The 20942-nt window shown below is 39.8% G+C and overlaps 1 protein-coding gene across 18 annotated transcripts in view; it reads right to left on the bottom strand.

Moving 5' to 3' along the window:
• The window catches only part of LOC137221796 (protocadherin gamma-C4), a 169302-nt gene that overhangs the window by 44943 nt on the left and 103417 nt on the right, over positions 1–20942 (bottom strand). The gene's annotated exons all lie outside the window — the stretch shown is intronic.

Below are 20942 nucleotides of genomic sequence, written 5' to 3'. Positions count from 1 at the left end.
AACCCACGTGCCTAGAGCCCACGCTCCACAACAAGAGAAGCCACCACAATGAGAAGCCTGTGCACTGGACCAAAGAATAGCTCATGCTCGCCGCAACTAGAGAAAGTCCGCATGCAGCAACGAAGGCCCAACGCAGCCATAAATAAATAAATAAATTTATTTTAAAAAAGAAATCAATCAAATTGAGCTCCTAGGTATATATCCAAGATAAGTTAAAGCATATGTTCATAAAAAGACTTGTAGCAAATGTTCATAGCAACATTTTTCACAATAGCCCCAAACTGGAATCAACCCAAATGTCCATCAATGGTTAAATGGATAAACAGAATGTGGTATATAACCTTACAATGAAATACTATTCAACAATAAAAGGAATGAAGTGCTGATACATACTACAATATGCAAGAACCTCAAAAACATTATGCTAAGTGAAAAAAGCTAACACAAAAAACTACATATTTTATATGAAATTTCTACAAAAGGAAAAACTATGGAGACTGAAATCAAGTCAGTGGTTGCCTGGGGCTCAGCGTGGAGTGGGAATTAACTGCAAACAGACACAAAGGAAATCTCTGGGGTAAAGGAAATGTTCTAAAACTGGATAGTGAGGATGGTTGCATAACAGTACAAAGTACCAAAACTGGTCTAACTTGTCACCCTTAAAATGGGTGAAGTTTATGATATGTGAATTATATCTCAATAAGACTTTTTTAAAATAAAAATAGAAATCAATAAAACTGAAAACAGAAAAACAATAGAGAACATCAATGGCACAAAAAGCTGGTTCTCTGAAAAGCAGTAAAACTGGTAAATAAATTGACAAACTCTAGCAAGACTTACAAACCAATATCCACAATGAAACAGGATATCACTACAGACCCAACAAACATTAAAAGGACTATAAGGGAATATTATGAACAACTGTTTGCATCTAAACTTGATGCAACTTGACAGTTTAGATGAAATGGACCACTTGCTCAAAAATAAAGCTGCCACAACTAACCCAATATAAAATGGATAATCTAAATAGTCCTATAGCTAGTAAAGAAATTGAATTCATAGTTTAAAAATTCCCCAAAAGAAATCTCTAAGCCCAGATGGTTGTACTGGAGAATTCTACCAAATTTTTAAAGAAGAATTAACACCAATTCTACAATCTCTGAGAAAACAGAAGAGCAGAAAACACTTTCCATTTCATTTTATGAAGCAACTATTACTCTGATATCAGAAGGCAAACAAAGAAAGCACACAAAAAAGAGAAAACTACAAACAAATATTCCTCATGAATGGAGGTACAAAAACCCTTTATAAATCATTAGCAATTAGAATTCGGCAATATGCAAAAAGAACTACACTTCATGACCAAGCGGAGTTTATTCCAGGGATGCAAGAGCCTGGTTCAATATTTGAAAATTAGTTAATGTAATTCACTGTATCAACAGGCTAAATAAGAAAAAACCACATGATCATATACATGGATGCAGAAAAAACATGTGACAAAATTTAACACCCATTTATGAAAAAGAAAAAGACTCTCAGAAAACAAAGAATAGGGGAGATCTTCCTCAACTTAATAAAGAGCGTCCACACAAACCTAAAGCAAACATTATACTTAACAGTAGAAGACTAAATTCCCCCCACCTAAGGTTAGGAACAAGCCAAAGATGTCCACTGTCACTATCCTTTTTCAGCATAATACTAGAAGTTCTAGACAGTGCAGTAGGCTAGGAAAAGAAAGGATATACAGATTGAAACAAAGAAGTAGTACTGTGCTATCTGCAGATGACATGATTGTCTACATACAAAATCCCAAGGAATCTACAAGAAAACTCCTAGAACCAGAAAGTGACTTCAGCAAGGTCATAGGATACAAGATCAACATATTGAAATCTATTCTATTTCTATATACTGTCAATGAACACATGGAATTGAAATGAAAAACCCAGCACCATTTACAATTGTTCAAAAAGTGAAATTCTTAGATATAACTCTAACAAAATATGCACAGAACTTGTAGGCTGAAACTTAAAAAATGCTGATGAAAGAAATTAAAGAGTAAATAAATGGAGAGAGTGACATACAATGTTCATGGATTGAAAGACTCAATACAGTAAAGATGTCAGTTCCCCCCACTTCGATCTCTAGGTTGTGACTCCTATCAAAATACGAGCAAATGTTTTGTAATATAGACAAGCTTATTCCAAAATTTATATGTAAAGGCACAGGCCCTATAGAATAGCTAAAACAATCTTCAAAAAGAAGAAAAAGTGGGAGGTATTACTCTAACCAATTTTAAGACTTACAAAATATTATAGTAATCAAGACAGTGTGGTGTTGGAAGAGACACACACACATAGTGCAACGAAACAAAACAGAGAACAGGGAAATAGACCTACACAAGTAAGGCCAACTAGTTTTTTTTTTTTTAAGCCATAATTGGAAGAGACACACACACATAGTGCAATGAAACAAAACAGAGAACAGGGAAATAGACCTACACAAGTAAGGCCAACTAGTTTTTTTTTTTTAAGCCATAAAAATTTACTGGTTCACACAACTCAAGTCCAGAAGCAAGCAGGTGTCATGATTAGTTTGCTCCAGTAGCATAAATATGTCACAAAGGACCTGATTTCTTTCCTTCCTCTATTTAACATACAATGGTATTCTTCCTGGTATAGCTCCACACTAAGGCTGCCTGCCTCCTCTGTGGTCTTAACATGGTTGTTACTAACTCCTGCATGCTTCCATTTCCTGAGGAATAAAAAACATCTTCTTTAAATCCCAGCATACCCCTCCCTTCAACTTAGTTTGGCCAAGTGGTTTTCTTCTGTTTGTTTTGGGTTTATTTTTTGGCCACGTGGCTTGCTGGATCTTAGTTCCCCGAACAGGGATGGAACCAAGGCCATGGCAGTGAAAGCACTGAGTCTTCTCTGATTGCTGTGGCTAAAACTTCCAAAACTATGTTGAATAAGAGTGGTGAGAGTGGGCAACCTTGTCTTGTTCCTGATCTTAGTGGGAATGGTTTCAGTTTTTCACCATTGAGGACAATGTTGGCTGTGGGTTTGTCATATATGGCCTTTGTTATGTTGAGGAAAGTTCCCTCTGCCTACTTTCTGCAGGGTTTTTATCATAAATGGGTGTTGAATTTTGTCGAAAGCTTTCTCTGCATCTATTGAGATGATCATGTTTTTTTTTTCCTTCAATGTGTTAATATGGTGTATCACATTGATTGATTCATGTATATTGAAGAATCCTTGCATTCCTGGAATAAACCCCACTTGATCATGGTGTATGATCCTTTTAATGTGCTGTTGGATTCTGTTTGCTAGTATTTTGTTGAGGATTTTTGCATCTATGTTCATCAGTGATATTGGCCTGTAGTTTTCTTTCTTTGTGACATCTTTGGTTTTGGTATCAGGGTGATGGTGGCCTCATAGAATGACTTTGGGAGTGCTCCTCCCTCTGCTATATTTTGGAAGAGGAAAGCACTGAGTCTTAACCACTGGACCACCAGGAACTCCCATGGCCAAGTGACTTTTGACAAAATTGCAAAAGTCATTCAATGTAGGAAGTGTAGTCTTTTCAACAAATGGTACTGAAACAATTGGTCATCCATAGATAAAAAATTGACTCTCAACCTAAAGGCAGAATATGTTTTTTATTTCTTGGATAAATACCTAAATACCCCTATTTTAGAAGATAACATAGGAGAAAAATCTTCAGGGATTAGGGTATGTGAACAGTTTTTAGACCTGACACCAAAAGCATGATCCAAAAAATAAACTGCACTTCACTGAAACTTAAAACTTTTGCTTTAGGAAGATCCTGTTAGGGGATGAAAAGACAAGCTATAGACTGGAAGACAATATCTCCAAACCACGTATCTGACAAAAGACTCATATGTAGAATATATAAATAACTCTCAAAATTCAACAGTAATAAAAAATCCAAATAGAAAATGGGCAAAACACAAAAACAGATGTCTCACTGAAGTGGTGACAAATAAGAATATGAAAAGATTCAATATCATTAGCCATTATAGAAATGTAAATTAAAACCACCAAGAGATATCATACACTTATTAGAACTGCTAAAGTAGAAAACAGTGACAGGACATTGGTTCAAGATAGCAAAGTAGAAGGACGTGCACTCACTCCCTCTTGCGAGAGCACTGGAATCTCAACTAACTGCTGAACAATCATCGGCAGGAAGACACTGGAACTCACCAAAAAAGATACCCCACATCCAAAGACAAAGGAGAAGCCGCAATGAGATGGTAGGAGGGGAGCAATCACAATAACATCAAATCTCACAACCGCTGAGTGGGTGACTCACAAACTGGAGAAGAGTTATACCAGAGAAGTCCACCCACTGGAGTGAAGGTTCTGAGCCCCACATCAGGCTTCCCAACCTGGGGGTCTGGCAACGGGAGGAGGAATTCCCAGAGAATCAGACTTTGAAGGCTAGTGGGATTTGACTGCAGGAGTTTGACAGGACTGGGGGAAACAAAGGCTCCACTCTTGGAGGGCACACACAAAATAGTGTGCATATCAGGACCCAGGGGGAAGGAGCAGTGACCCCATAGGAGACTGAACCAGACCTACCTGCTAGTGCTGGAGGGTCTCCTGCAGAGGCAGAGGACAGCTGTGGCTCACCACAGGGACAAGGACACTGGCAGCAGAAGTTCTGGGAAGTACTCCTTAGTGTGAGCCCTTCGGGAGTCCACCATTAGCCCCACCAAAGAGCCTGTAGGCTCCAGTGCTGGGTCACCTCAGGCCAAACAACCAACAGGGAGGCAACTGAGCCCCACCCATCAGCAGACAAGTGGATTAAAGTTTTACTGAGCTCTGCCCACCAGAGCAACACCCAGCTCTACCACCACCAGTCCCTCCCATCAGGAAGCTTGCACAAGCCTCTTAGATAGCCTCATCCACCAGAGGGCAGAGAGCAGAAGCAAGAACTACAATCCTGCAGCCTGTGGAACGAAAACCACAGGCACAGAAAGATAAACAAAATGAAAAGGCAGAGGACTATGTACCAGAGGAAGTAACAAGATAAAACCCCAGAAAAACAGCTAAATGAAGTGGAGATAGGCAACCTTACAGAAAAAGAATTCAGAATAATGATAGTGAAGATGATCCAGGACCTCAGAAAAAGAATGGAGGCAAAGATCGAGAAGATGCAAGAAATGTTTAACAAAGACCTAGAAGAATTAAAGAACAAACAACGAGAGATGAACAATACAATAACTGAAATGAAAAATACACTAGAAGGAATCAACAGCAGAATAACTGAGGCAGAAGAACAGATAAGTGACCTGGAAGACAAAATGGAATTCACTGGGCTTCCCTGGTGGCGCAGTGGTTGAGAGTCCGCCTGCTGATGCAGGGGACATGGGTTCGTGCCCCGTTCCGGGAGGATCCCACATGCCGTGGAGCAGCTGGGCCCGTGAGCCATGGCCGCTGAGCCTGCGTGTCCAGAGAGGCCACAGCCGGGAGAGGCCCGCGTACCACAAAAAATAAAAAAAGAAAAAAATGGAATTCACTGCTGTGGAACAGAATAAAGAAAAAAGAATGAAAAGAAATTAAGACAGCCTAAGAGACCTCTGGGACAACATTAAATGCACCAACATTCGCATTATAGGGGTCCTAGAAGGAGAAGAGAGACAGAAAGGACCTGAGAAAATATCTGAAGAGATTATAGTCGAAAACTTCCCTAACATGGGAAAGGAAATAGCCGTCCAAGTCCAGGAAGTGCAGAGAGTCCCAGGCAGGATAAACCCAAGGAGAAACATGCCATAGTAATCAAATCGACAAAAATTAAAGAAAAAGGGGAAAATGACAAATAACATACAAGGGAACTCCCATAAGGTTAACAGCTGACTTCTCAGCAGAAACTCTACAAGCCAGAAGGGAGTGGCATGATATACTTAAAGTGATGACAGGGAAGAACCTACAACCAAGATTACTCTACCCGGCAACGATCTCATTCAGATTCAACGAGAAATCAAAAGCTTTACAGACAAGCAAAAGCTAAGAGAATTCAGCACCACCAAACCTGCTCTAGGGACTTCCCTGGTGGTACAGTGGTTAAGAATCGGCCAGCCAATGCAGGGGATATGGGTTCAAGCCCTGGTCCAGGAAGATCCCACATGCCACTGAGCAACTAAGCCCATGTGCCACAACTACTGAGCCTGCACTCTAGAGCCCATGCACCACAACTACTGAGCCCGCGTGCCACAACTACTGAAGCCCTTGGGCCTAGAGCCCACACTCCACAAAAAGAGAAGCCACCGCAATGAGAAGCCCAAGCACTGCAACGAAGAGTAGCCCCTGCTCGCTGCAACTAGAGAAAGTCCTGCACAGCAATGAAGATGCAATGCAGCCAAAAATAAATTAAAAACAAAAACAAAGAAACAGCTCTGCAACAAATGCTAAAGGAACTGCTCTAAGTGGGAAACACAAGAGAAAAAAAACGATCTACAAAACCAAACCCAAAACAATTAAGAAAATGGTAATAGGAGCATACATATCGATAATTACCTTAAATGTGAATGGATTAAATGCTCCAACCAAAAGACACAGGCTTGCTGAATGGATACAAAAACAAGACCCATATATATGCTGTCTACAAGAGACCCACTTCAGACCTAGGTACACATACATACTGAAAGTGAGGGGATGGAAAAGGATATTCCATGCAAATAGAAATCAAAAGAAAGCTGGCGTAGCAATACTCATATCAGATAAAATACACTTTAAAAAAAAGAATGTTACAAGAGTCAAGGAAGGACACTACATTATGATCAAGGGATCAATCCAAGAAGAAGATATAACAATTATAAATATATATGCACCCAACATGGGAGCACCTCAATACATAAGGCAAATGCTAACAGCTATAAAAGAGGAAATCGACAGTAACACAATAATAGTGGGGGACTTTAACACCTCACTTACACCAATGGACAGATCATCCAGACAGAAAATTAATAAGGAAACACAAGCTTTCAATGACACAATAGACCAGATTAATTTAATCGATATTTATAGGACATTCCATCCAAAAACAACAGATTACACTTTCTTCTCAAGTGCACACGGAACATTCTCCAGGATAGATCACATCTTGGGTCACAAATCACGTCTTGGTAAATTTAAGAAAACTGAAATTATATCAAGCATCTTTTCTGACCACAAAGCTATGAGATTAGAAATAAATTACAGAGAAAAAAAACGTAAAAGACACAAACACATGGAGTCTAAACAATACGTTACTAAATAACCAAGGGATCACTGAAGAAATCAAAGAGGAAATAAAAAAATTCCTAGAGACAGATGCCAACGAAAACACGATGATCCAAAATCTATGGGATGCAGCAAAAGCAGTTCTAAGAGGGAAGTTTACAGCAATACAATCCTACCTCAAGAAACAAGAAATCTCAAAACAATCTAACCTTACACCTAAAGGAACCAGAGAAAGAAGAACAAAGAAAACCCAAAGTTAGTAGAAGGAAAGAAATAATAAAGATCAGAGCAAAAATAAATGAAATAGAAACAAAGAAAACAATAGCAAAGATCAATAAACAAAATTGATAAACCTTTAGCCAGACTCATCAAGAAAAAGAGGGAGAGAACTTAAATCAACAAAACTAGAAATGAAAAAGGAGAGGTTATAACAGATACCACAGAAGTACAAAGCATCATAAGAGACTACTACAAGCAACTCTATGCCAATAAAATGGACAAGCTGGAAGAAATGGACAAATTCTTAGAAATGCACAACCTGCCAAAACTGAACCAGGAAGAAACAGAAAATACGAACAGACCAATCACAAGTAATGAAATTGAAGCTGTGATTAAAAATCTTCTAACAGGGCTTCCCTGGTGGCACAGTGGTTGAGAGTCTGCCTGCCGATGCAGGGGACACGGGTTCGTGCCCCGGTCCGGGAAGATCCCACATGCCGCGGAGCGGCTGGGTCCGTGAGCCATGGCTGCTGAGCCTGCGTGTCCGGAGTCTGTGCTCCACAACGGGAGAGGCCACAGCAGTGAGAGGCCCTCGTATCACAAAAAAAAAAAAAAAAAAATCTTCCAACAGACAAAAGTCCAGGACCAGATGGCTTCACAGGCGAATTCTGTCAAACATTTAGAGAAGAGCTAACACCCATCCTTCTCAAACTCCTTCAAAAAACTGCAGAGGAAGGAACACTCCCATACTCATTCTATGAGTCCACCATCACCCTGATACCAAAACCAGAGAAAGATACTACAAAAAAAGAAAATTACAGGCCAATATCACTGATGAACATAGATGCAAAAATCCTCAACAGAATACTAGAAAACAGAATCCATCAATAATTAAAAGGATCAAACACCATAATTAAGTGGGATTTACCTCAGGGATGAAGGATTCTTCAATATATACAAATCAATCAACGTGATACACCATATTAACAAACTGAAGAATAATAACCATATGATCACCTCAATAGATGCAGAAAAATCTTCTGACAAAATTCAACACCCATTTATGATAAAAACTCTCCAGAAAGTGAGCAGAGAAGGAACCTACCTCCACATAATAAAGGCCATATACGACAAACCCACAGCAAACATCGTTCTCAAAATCATGAAAAACTGAAAGAATTTCCTCTAAGATCAGGAAGAAGACAAGGACGTCCACTCTTCACCACCATTATTCAACATAGTTTTGGAAGCACTAGCCATGGCAATCAGAAGAAAAAGAAATAAAAGGAATCCAAATTGGAAAAGAAGAAGTAAAACTGTCACTGTTTGCAGATGACGTGATACTATACATAGAGAATCCTAAAGATGCCACCAGAAAACTACTAGAGCTAATCAATGATTTTGGTAGAACTGCAGGATACAAAATTAATGCACAGAAATCTCTTGCATTCCTGTACACTAACAACGAAAGATCTGAAAGAGAAATTAAGGAAACAATCCCATTCACCACTGCAACAAAAAGAATAAAATACCCAGGAATAAACCTACCTAAGGAGGTGAAAAACCTGTGCTCAGAAAACTATAAGACACTGATGAAAGAAATCAAAGATGACACAGATGGAGAGATATACCATGTTTTGGGAGTGGAAGAATCAATATTGTGAAAATGATTTTACTACTCAAAGCAATCTACAGATTCAATGCAATCCCTATCAAATTACCAATGACATTTTTTTACAGAACTAGAACAAAAAATCTTAAAACTTGTATGGAGACATAATAGACCCTGAATAGCCAAAGCAGTCTTGAGGGAAAAAAACAGAGCTGGAGGAATCAGACTCCCTGACTTCAGACTATACTACAAAGGTACAGTAATCAAGACAATATGGTACTGGCCCAAAAACAGAAATATAGATCAATGGAACAGGATAGAAAGCCCAGAGATAAACCCACGCAACTATGGTCAACTAATCTATGACAAAGGAGGCAAGGATATACAATGGAGAAAAAACAGTCTCTTCAATAAGTGATGCTGGGAAAACTGGGCAGCTTCATGTAAAAGAATGAAATTAGAACACTCCCTAACACCATACACAAAAATAAATTCAAAATGGATTAAGGACCTAAATGTAAGACCAGACACTATAAAACTCTTAAAGGAAAACATAGGAAGCACACTCTTTGACATAAATCACAGCAAGATCTTTTTTGACCCACCTCCTAGAGTAATGGAAATAAAAATAAACAAATGGGACCTAATGAAACATAAAAGCTTTTGCACAGCAAAGGAAACCATAAACAAGACGAAAAGACAACCCTCAGAATGGCAGAAAATATTTGCAAACAAATAAATGGACAAAGGATTAATCTCCAAAATATATAAACAGCTCATACCGCTCAATATTAAAAAAACAATCAACCCAATTAAAAAATGGGCAGAAGGGCTTCCCTGGTGGCGCAGTCGTTGAGAGTCTGCCTGCCGATGCAGGGGACATGGGTTCGTGCCCCAGTCCGGGAGGATCCCACATGGAGCGGCTGGGCCTGTGAGCCATGGCCGCTGAGCCTGCGCGTCCAGAGCCTGTGCTCCGCAACGGGAGAGGCCACAACAGTGAGAGGCCCACGTACCGCAAAAAAAAAAAAAAAAGGGGAGAAGACCTAAATAGACATTTCTCCAAAGAAGACGGACAGATAACTAAGAGGCATATGAAAAGCTGCTCAACATCTCTCATTATTACAGAAATGCAAATCAAAACTACAATGAGGTATCACCTCACACCTGTTAGAATGGGCATCATCAGAAAATCTACAAACAACAAATGCTGGAGAGGGTGTGGAGAAAAGGGAACCCTCCTACACTGTTGGTGGGAAGGTAAGTTGGTGCAGCCACTATGAAAACAGTATGGAGGTTCCTCAGAAAACTAAAAATAGACTTACCATATGATCCAGCAGTCCCACTCCTGGGCATATATCAGGACAAAACTATAATTCAAAAAGGTACATGCACCCCTATATTCATAACAGCACCATTCACAACAGCCAAAACATGGAAGCAACCTAAGTATCCATTGAGAGATGAATGGATAAAGAATACGTGGTAAATATATACAATAGAATACTACTCAGTCATAAAAAGAACAAAATAATGCCATTTGCAGCAACATGGATGCAACTAGAGTTTAGCACACTAAGTGAAGTAAATCAGAAAGAAAGAAACCATGTGATATCACTTATATGTGGAATCTAAAATATGGCACAAATGAACCTATCTACAAAACAGAAACAGACTCACAGACATAGAGATCAGACTTGTGGTTGCCAAGGGGGAGGGGGGAGGGAGAGGGATGGACTGGGACTTTGGGGTTGGTAGATACAAACTATTATATTTAGAATGGATAAACAACAAGGTCTACTGTATAGCTCAGGGAACTATATCCAATCTCTTGTGATAAACCATGTGGAAAAGAATATTAAAAAAATAAATGTATATATGTGTGTAACTGAGTCACTTTGTTGTACAGCAGAAATTAGAACACTGTAAATCAACTATACTTCAATTTAAAACAAAGTAAGATGATCTTCACAATGAAAAACACAAAACAGTGCTTAAAGTAATTAAAGAATTCTTAAGAGACATACCATGCTCATGGATTGAAAAATTCAAGTTACTTTTTCCCAAATTGAAGCAATGGAGTCTGATCAAAATCCAGAAACTTTTTTTTTTAAACACAGTGACAGAATGATATGAAAATTTGTATAAAAATTAAAAGATCTAGAATAGCAAAAAACAATTTGGAAAGGAAAACAAAATTGGAGAACTAACACTACCGGGTTTCAAGACTTTATTACAATGCTACAAATATATATGTATTAGAACAGAGATTCCAGAAGAAGACTCACATATATATGGTCAAATGATTTTTAAGGAGGTGCCAAGATTATCTAGTGGGGAAAGGATTAGTGTTCTCAGCAAAATAAAACAAGCAAAAACTCAAAATGAATCATGCACCAAACTGTAAATAATAAAACTATAAAAATTCTGGAGGAAAACGTAGGAGAAAATCATCAGAACTTTCAACAGGCAAAGACTTCTTAAACAGAACATAGGGACTTCCCTGGTGGCGCAGTCGTTAAGAATCCGCCTGCCAATGTAGGGGACACGGGTTCAAGCCCTGGTCCGGGAAGATCCCACATGCCATGGAGCAACTAAGCCCGTGCGCCACAACTACTGAGCCTGCGCTCTAGAGCCCACAAGCCACAGCTACTGAAGCCCGCGTGCCTAGAGCCAGTGCTCGCAAAAAGAGAAGCCACCACAATGAGAAGCCTGCGCACCACACGAAGAGTAGTCCCTGCTCGCCACAGCTAAAAGAAAGCCCACACACAGCAATGAAAACCCAATGCAAACAATAAATAAATAAACAAAGAAACAAACAGAACATAAGAAATACAAATTATAAAAGGAAGAAACTGGGGGTTTCCCTGGTGGCGCAGTGGTTGGGGGTCCGCCTGCCGATGCGGGGGACGCGGGTTCATGCCCCGGTCCGGGAGGATCCCACGTGTCGCGGAGCGGCTGCGCCCGTGGGCCGTGGCCGCTGGGCCTGCGCATCCGGAGCCTGTGCTCCGTGGCGGGAGAGGCCACAGCAGTGAGAGGCCCGCGTACCGCAAAGAAAGAAAAAAAAAAAAAAAAAAAGTAAAAGGAAGAAACTGATAAACTGAGCTTTATCAAAATTACAACTTCAGCTCTTCAAAAGACACTAAGAAAATGAAAAATTAAGTCAGTCTTTAAGACAAGTCACAACATCCACAAAACATGTATGTGACAAAGAACTCATATCTAGAATTTATTTTTGAAAACTCTCATAACTCAATTTTAAGAAAACTAATTCAAAGATGAACAAAAGACTTGAACAGACTTCAAGAAGAAAATATACAAATAGCCAATAAGCATATGAAAAGATGTTCAATATCTTCAGTCAACAGGAAAACTAAAGTCAATGATACAGTACTACACACACAGTAGAATGGCTAAAATTTAAAAGTTTGGCAATAGGAAGCATCGATGAGGATGCAGAGCATGTGGAAGTCTCATACACTGCTGATGTGAATATAAAGTGATATCAAAACTTTGAAAAATAGTTTTTCAGCTTCTTATAAAGCTAAATACAGACCTTCCATATTATATGACCCAGCAATTGTGCTTTTAGGTATTTATCCAAGAAATGAAAAACATATGCCTACAAAAAGACTTGTACATGAATGTTCATATCACCTTAATCCAGAGTAAAACCAAACTGGGAAGAACCCAAATGTCCATCAGCAAGTGGGTGAATACACAAATTGTGCTATCTATATAATACAATACTGCTCAGCAATAAAAAGGAACAAGCTACTGGTACGTGCAAAAATGTGAATGAATTCCAAAAAAAAGCTGAGCAAAATAAGGCAGACACAAAAGAGTATATGTTGCAGGATTCCATTTAGATGAAATTCTGGAACAAGCACAACTAATTTACAGTGACAGGAAGCAGATCAGTGATTGCCTGGAGCTGGGCATGTGAGGAATTGATCTTGAAGGGGCATGAAGGAACTTTTGAAGGTTATAGAAGTGTTCTGTATTTTGATTAGAGTGGTGGTTATACAGGTGTGAATACTTGCCAAAATTCATTTAGATGTATAATTTTAAGTTACATTTTATTATATATAAATTATACTGCAATGAAATTGATTTTAAAAAAATTTAAAGCAAAGTGCAAAAGAGTATATACAGTCAGTTCTCACTTTGCATGGTAGTGCAGGATGTAAAAATGACCATGCAAACTGAAACTGTGTAAAGTGATCTTAATAAACAATGGAGGAAATTAAGACTCTTCCATGATCTTTAAAAATGTTTTAATGAAAACATTAAAGAATCTCTTGTAGGGAAGTAAAATAGTAAAACTAATATTTATTTAGTAGATTGTAATCTAAAACAGTAGAACCAGGGCTTCCCTGGTGGCGCAGTGGTTAAGAATCTGCCTGCCGGTGCAGGGGTCACAGCTTCAAGCCCTGGTCCAGGAAGATCCCACATGCCACGGAGCAACTAAGCCCATGCACCACAACTACTGAGCCTGTGCTCTAGAGCCCGTGAGCCACAACTACTGAGCCCACGAGCCACAACTACTGAAGCCCATGCGCCTAGAGCCCGTGCTCCGCAACGAACAGTAGCCCCCCTCGCTGCAACTAGAGAAAACTCGCGTGCAGCAAAGACCCAACGCAGCCAAAAAATAGAATAAAATAAAAAAATAAAACATTAGAACCACTGAGAATTAAAGGGTTTTATTTCTTAATAAAAAACTTAACAAGAAGAGCTTGAAAAGGGTTTGGCTTCTTCTAGTCCTATAACTTACAAAACAGAGCAAGCATCTTTTCTATGCCTTGGCGAATTGTCATACACCTTTTTATGTCTGGATCAATATCCAACATTTTATGTATCCTTTGAGCTTTCGATGTCATGAAGTATCTCTGAGAGTTCCTGTAATGCGAACGTTTTGCTGGTGTCATTTTTTTTCTGGGACATCTTCATTTTTCTCATCAAAACCACTTACCTCACTCATGTCATTAAGTTCACCTTCACTAAGTTCCTTTGGCTGCATGTCTAGAGACTCTTGAAGGCAGCAGTGTCAACATTCCCATGGTCAGCTATTTATTCTGTAACTCCATTTACGTTCAGTTCAAATTTCACTTAGAGCCTTATCACTTTTATTTCTTGGCTGCACTTTCATGTTTGTTGGTCAATTCCCTCCATACATTTTTGTACAATGTCATGTGGGTTTACCACTTGAAGAAGCCAGAACAAGTACACGCTCTGCAGTTTGTGCATGAACTAAATAACAGATGCACAGTAACGAATCACTAACAGACTGGAAGAAGCCATGTGATATGCACCACGATCAGTGACCAATCTTTTATTTGCAAAGTAATTTGTGGACTGAAGGGCCAACAGCAAAATTTGTACTTTATGCAATTACTCAGTTAATATACCATGGTAACCAAAGTTTGAATTGTTTTTAGGAGACTGGTATTATTTCAACTGTGGTAAGTGAAATGTATGTATACCGTAACTGTCAAAGCCAGGAAAGACTGCATAGCATGTTACTTTTTGTGTAAGAAAGAAGACAATATAAATATATGTGATTATTTTTTGCAAAAAGACACACAGTGAGTGGATATGAACAAGGCAGAAGAGAGAGGGGAGGAGCAACAATTTCCTGAGTACACCTTAAAACAAACACTTTTGACTTTAATTATGTAAATGTTTTACATATTCAAAAAGATACTAATCAACACTCAGCAATTTTAGAGTGTGGAAAAACTCTAAAATTGCATATAACAGAAATGAATAAACTTCATTTCAAATGAATAACATAACCATACTGCAAGTAACTTTGAACACTGTACTTTGACTGATAGAAAGCCAGGTACTATATTTTGAGTTGCCCTGTGGGAGAGGTCCACATGGCAAGAAACTGAGGTAGGACTCTAGCTAACAGCCAGCAAGAAAATGAGGTCCTTATTCCAACAACCCATGAGGAACTGAACCATAGCCAGATTCCTGATCCACAAAACGTTTAAGATAACAAATATTTGTTATTTTAAACGATTAAGTTTTGGGCTAATTTGTTACACAGGAATGGATAACTAATATACTAACAAAAGATGCCTAGTTTAGATATAATCACGAGGAAGCATAAAACAAACCAAAATTAAGGGCATTCTATGATATAAATGGCTTATAGTCTTTTTAAAATGTTAGTGTAGGGCTTCCCTGGCGGCGCAGTGGTTGAGAATCTGCCTGCTAATGCAGGGGACATGGGTTCAAGCCCTGGTCTGGAAGGATCCCACATGCCACGGAGCAACTAGGCCCGTGAGCCACAACTACCGAGCCTGCGCGTCTGGAGCCTGTGCTCCGCAACAAGAGAGGCCACGACAGTGAGAGGCCCGCACACCGCGATGAAGAGTGGCTCCCGCTTGCCACAACTAGAGAAAGCCCTCACACAGAAACGAAGACCCAACACAGCAAAAATAAATTAACTAATTAATAAACTCCTACCCCCAACATCTTAAAAAAAAGACAGTGTAAGGCAAAACAAGGCTGAGGAACTGTTTCAGATTAAAGTAAACTAAAGAGACATGACAACCAAATGCACTGTGTGAGCCTGGACTTGAAAAAATTACTGTAAAGTATGGGTAAAGTTTGAGTACAGACTATAAATAATCATATTGTATCAATGTTAAACTTTCTTATTTTCATTATTGAAATTCAGTTATATAAAGAATGTCCTTGTTCTTAGAAAATACACAATGGGGCTTCCCTGGTGGCGCAGTGGTTGAGAGTCCGCCTGCCGATGCAGGGGACACGGGTTCGTGCCCTGGTCCGGGAAGATCCCACATGCGGCGGAGCGGCTGGGCCCGTGAGCCATGGCCGCTGCGCCTGCGTGTCCGGTGCCTGTGCTCCGCAACGGGTGAGGCCACTGCAGTGGGAGGCCCGCGTACCGCAAAAAAAAAAAAAAAAAAAAAAAAAAGAAAATACACAATGAAGTGCTCAGGAATAAAGAGACATGATATCTACAACTTACTCTCAAATAGTTCATAAAAACAGTAACCTGTGTACACTCATAAATACATACACACATGTGTACACATACATAGGAATGATAGAGAATGAAAGAGAGAAATGATAAAGGAAATGTAGCAAAAGACAAAATATTAACAAGTGGATAAAGTGTATACAGTTCTTTGTACAATTCTTGCAACCCTTCTGTAAATTTGAAATTATTTCAAAATAAAAGGTTAAAAAAAAAACTTGCTGTGAAGGTATCTATCAAAATTACAAGCCCATTTTTTTCTTTGACTCAGCAATTCCACTTCTGAAAATTTATCCCACAAATATATTGCATATGTACAAAATAATGCAGGTACAAGGCTATTCAGTGCAGTTGTTTGTAATACTCAAAGATTGGAACAACCCAAGTATCAATTTACTAACCAGGAGACTGATTAATAGCACAATAGAATACTAAGCAGCTGTTTAAAAAAACAGCTTTCTTATGTATTAATATGAGACTAGTTTTAAAGGATACATTGAGGAGTGAAGAAAGCAAGATACAGAACAATGTATAGCATGTTATCTCTTTTGTAAGAAAAGTGGGGATATAAAAACATATCCATAATTCACCCACATTTGCATAAAGAAATGCTGAAAGGATACTTAAGAAACTAATTAAGTTTACCTCTACGGGTGTTAGGCTGCAGCCCGCGGGCCTACAAGCTCTGTACTTGCCCAACTCCAAGACTGAAGAAAAAGCCCGGAGACCGTGACAGAGACATCAATGATTTGTTGGATAGGGAATCCTACAAGTCAGAAGCAAAAGGTCGTGGAGCAACACTCCACCATGAACAGCAGACAGCAAGCAGGACGTGGCAACAACCTTCGCTACTCACGGGAAATGGAGGTTACCATTTATAGGGGGAAATGACGTCAGGTTGGCTCATCAGTTACCAGGGAAACCAGCGGCTGGGGCAGGGGGCAAGCACGTAGTTACTGATTAAACCCTATGATTAAGAGGATTGGATAATCATGTGAGTAGGGTGTAAGTGATGCAGGGACTGGTCAAGCAGGGGATGTACAGACAGTGAGAGAACAGCCACCTTGAGTGGCCTGACCATACGCTCCACCCCTACGTACTCTGCATGACCCTTACAATCTTGGTTCACCCCCTCTTCCACGATATCCCTGATGTCAGGTATGTAGAGGTGCACCGCAACCACACACCACAAATGCCACACAGACACCAGCAGCTAAAGAGTATCAAGAGTAAGACAGCTGGTATGTGAAAAATACTCATTCGCCATGTGGGCAAATTGTGGAGCCAAGCGCTTACCGAGGTGATGGAGAGGGAATCTATGGCAGGGTTGTCCTGGCCTAAAGCTTTCGTAGCAGAGGAAATACTGTGGGAGTTATTGGGTATATATACACAACATTGAGTTTGAATGAGAGCACAGGTCCCGCCTTGTGCTGCCATTAGCATGTCCAGAGCCATCCTGTTTTGAAGGACCACTTGTCTCATTTGGGTGGTCTCCTCAGACAGGAGGGTAATTGCATGTCTAGTATTATTTAAGGCAGCTGCTGGATGTTTAGCCAGGGCTTCTACTTGCCATTCTACAGCAATAGAGGCATCTTGCTGCAGACCCAGCAATCAGACACATTTCACAGTGAGGCCGCCGCCGATGCCCAGTCCGTGAACAGACTCCCTCTGCACAGGCTAGGGATGAAATGTAAGATTTTTAACAGGTACAATACAGAAGATATCATGACCTTTGAGCAAAATACAAGCAGCAACAGCACTCTGAGATAGTATCACCCCTGCCTGTGGTTTTTTGTCTTGGCCTGCAGTACCATACTGCCTATCCACCCTCAGTACCCTCAGCTGGTGCCGAATACTGACGAGGCAGTATAATAAGACCACCAGGTTAAAATGATGCTGATTTTCTCTAGTAAGGGTCTCTGATTAATTACCTTAGTAGTTTAAGTGGGGCTGGGTAGAGGACAGGTGAAATCTATAAGTCCCTTTCTAATCCTATTCCCCACATACACTGTGGAGTATGCAAACCCAAACCACTGGGGACTTAACTGCCAGTCGCACGGCCATTTTGTAATGTTTTCCTCTGGTGGGGAGATCTGGTGGCAAGTGCAAAAGTGAGTTATTGTCCTGACCGATAGTTGGCAATGACCTTTCAGTGATCGACAGTTGAACTAAGACGGTTTGACTAGTTGCCTCTGGGTTGACAAGCCATCGACACTGAGACAATTGCTCCTGGGATGTTCAGTTATAGGAGAAGGGGGAGAAGGAGGCTACCATTTTTAGTGCAGTTGATGTCAGGTTGGTTCATCAGTTAACCAGGGAAACCAGCGGCTGGGGCAGGGGGCAAACACATAGGTGATTAAGCCCTATGATTAACAGGATTGGATAGTCATGTGAGTAGGTTGTAGGTGAAACAGGGACTGGTCGAGCAGGGGGATGTTCAGAGGGCAAGAGAGCAGCCATCTTGAGTGGCCTGACCATACAAGGGGGTAGGAGGAAACAAGTGGAATAGAAAAAGGACAGGAATGGGAAAGAGAAAATACATGCCTATTATATTGTTTTGATTTTTGAACCATGTAAATGTGCTTCCTACCCCAAAGTAAAATAAATAAAAGAAAATTAGTAAGATTGAGGTAGATAGCAGACCTATAAGGATTCAAAAAAGGTGTCCCTGAGATATTATTAACTGGGAAAAGCAGGTTGCAGAACAGTATATGTACTGTAAGACGATCCCTGTTGTGCAAACAGCACACACATTTACATATACAGAAAAATGCTTGGAAGTACACATAATCAGGTATTAACAGTAGTGACCTCTTAGGGGTAAGTCTGGAGGCAAGGTGAGGGTGGTGAGGAGAATCTGATGTTTTATTTTCTTAAATCTCCTTTTAAATTGAAATACTGTTTACATACAGTGAAATGAAAGGATCTTAAGTTCAATGAGTTTTGGCAAATGTATACACCCATATAATCTACCCCCATCAAAATATGGAAAATTTCTATACCCTCAAGGGCAAAAGAAGTTCTATGATCATTAATACTGTTGCTTTCAGCTTCAAATGCTTAGTCACTGTTAATTCACTTAAGGAATATTTATTTAGAGCTTAATAGTGTCAAGCACTGTTACATGCCTTAAAAACATAGCATGAAAAAATAAATAAATCCTTGTCATCTAGGAGCTATATACTTGCTGGTGAGAGAGAGCTAACACGTTGATAAGGAGGAAAGTATGTACCAGATGAAAGTCATAGAATAAGAAGCAGTATCTTTTTTACAACGTTACTGGGGACTCTACAGGATGTTTAAGGTAGGTGTGGGTATACAATCTTCCAAGCATATTCACAATATTAAAATCCAAAAATTTTATTATTATTGCTATGCACTTTTTATCCTAAACATTCCTTATCTGAAATTTTACTGTTTATAAGCCAAAAACTGATGGTGAAGAAAAACTGAGCTTAAAAATGTCCATGGAAAACATACAATCAAGTGGGAGAAAATTAAACAACAACAAATTTTAAAAGCCTGATAAGTTATGATCCAAACAGAATTCCAGAGGCAGAAAAGAACTGGGTACCAGGACTAGTCTCAAGAGTGGGGTGAGTATGAATTAGAGACAGTGAGGTTCTCTGGGTGCTGGTTGTTTCTAATAGTGAAAAAAAGATCAATAAGAAAAATAAAACACAGGAGTAGCTCTGCCATGAGCCCAAAAACATACCTGTGTAGAGCTATCAGGAAGTTTATCATGCTCAACCTGGTAAAGTTCTACCCATCTGAAGAGATTATCACAATGGAAGAAATCAGAGTAAAAGAATGGTGACCATATGCCCAACCACACTCTTAATATCTGCACTTGGATGTTTCTCAGACTCTTAAACTTAACATGCTTACAACTCAACTCTTGATTTCTTTGAAATCTACCCTTCTCTACTCTTCCACATCTCACTAAATAGGACCTTTGTCCATCCAATTCCTTAATTCAGAAACCTGGAAATAATTCTTATGCCCCCCTTTTCATCCTTTATTCAGTGAACAATTTTTTATTAAGAATCTATCACGTAAAAAAAAAAAAAAAGAAAAGAAAAGACAAACTATGACAAAAAAAAAAGAATCTATCATGTGCCAGGCAATGATATGAAGAATATAATAATAAAGAAAACAGTCCCTGCCCTTACGGAATTTACATTCCACCCACTCCATTATTGTCTTGTTGGATATATTTCCTAAATACATCTCCAATCTACCCATTTATTTCTTTTTTTGTATAAATTATTTTCTTTTATTTATTTTTGGCTGCATTGGGTTTTCATTGCTGCGCACAGGCTTTCTCTAGTTTTGGCGAGCCGGAGCTACTCTTTGTTGCGGTGCGCTGGCTTCTCATTGTGGTGGCTTCTCTTGTTGTGCAGCATAGGTTCTAGGCACAAGGGCTTCAGTAGTTGTGGCCTGTGGGCTCAGTAGTTGTGGCTCACGGGCTCTAGAGCGAAGGCTCAGTAGTTGTGGGCTTAGTTGCTCTGCGGCATGCGAGATCTTCCCCGACCAGGGCTCAAACCCGTGTCCCCTGCATTGGCAGGCAGATTATTAACCACTGTGTCACCAGAGAAGTCCCTATCCATTTATTTCTATATCCACCGCCTTCCCTTGAATCCAGTGCAGCACCATTTCTTACCAGGAACGCAGTCTCCCCTCTGTTCTCCCTACTTCCATTTATAACCCTCATATATCTATTCACCACACAGCAGCCAGAGTAATCTTTTAAAAATTTAAACCAGGGCTTCCCTGGTGGCACAGTGGTTGGGAGTCCGCCTGCCGATGCAGGGGACACAGGTTCGTGCCCCGGTCTGGGAGGATCCCACATGCC

Source organism: Pseudorca crassidens, chromosome 3 (genome assembly GCF_039906515.1).
Source record: "Pseudorca crassidens isolate mPseCra1 chromosome 3, mPseCra1.hap1, whole genome shotgun sequence".
NCBI classification, from domain to species: Eukaryota; Metazoa; Chordata; class Mammalia; order Artiodactyla; family Delphinidae; genus Pseudorca; species Pseudorca crassidens.
The sequence above is the reverse complement of the archived record's forward strand: the minus strand, read 5'-3'. Positions and strand labels throughout refer to the sequence as shown.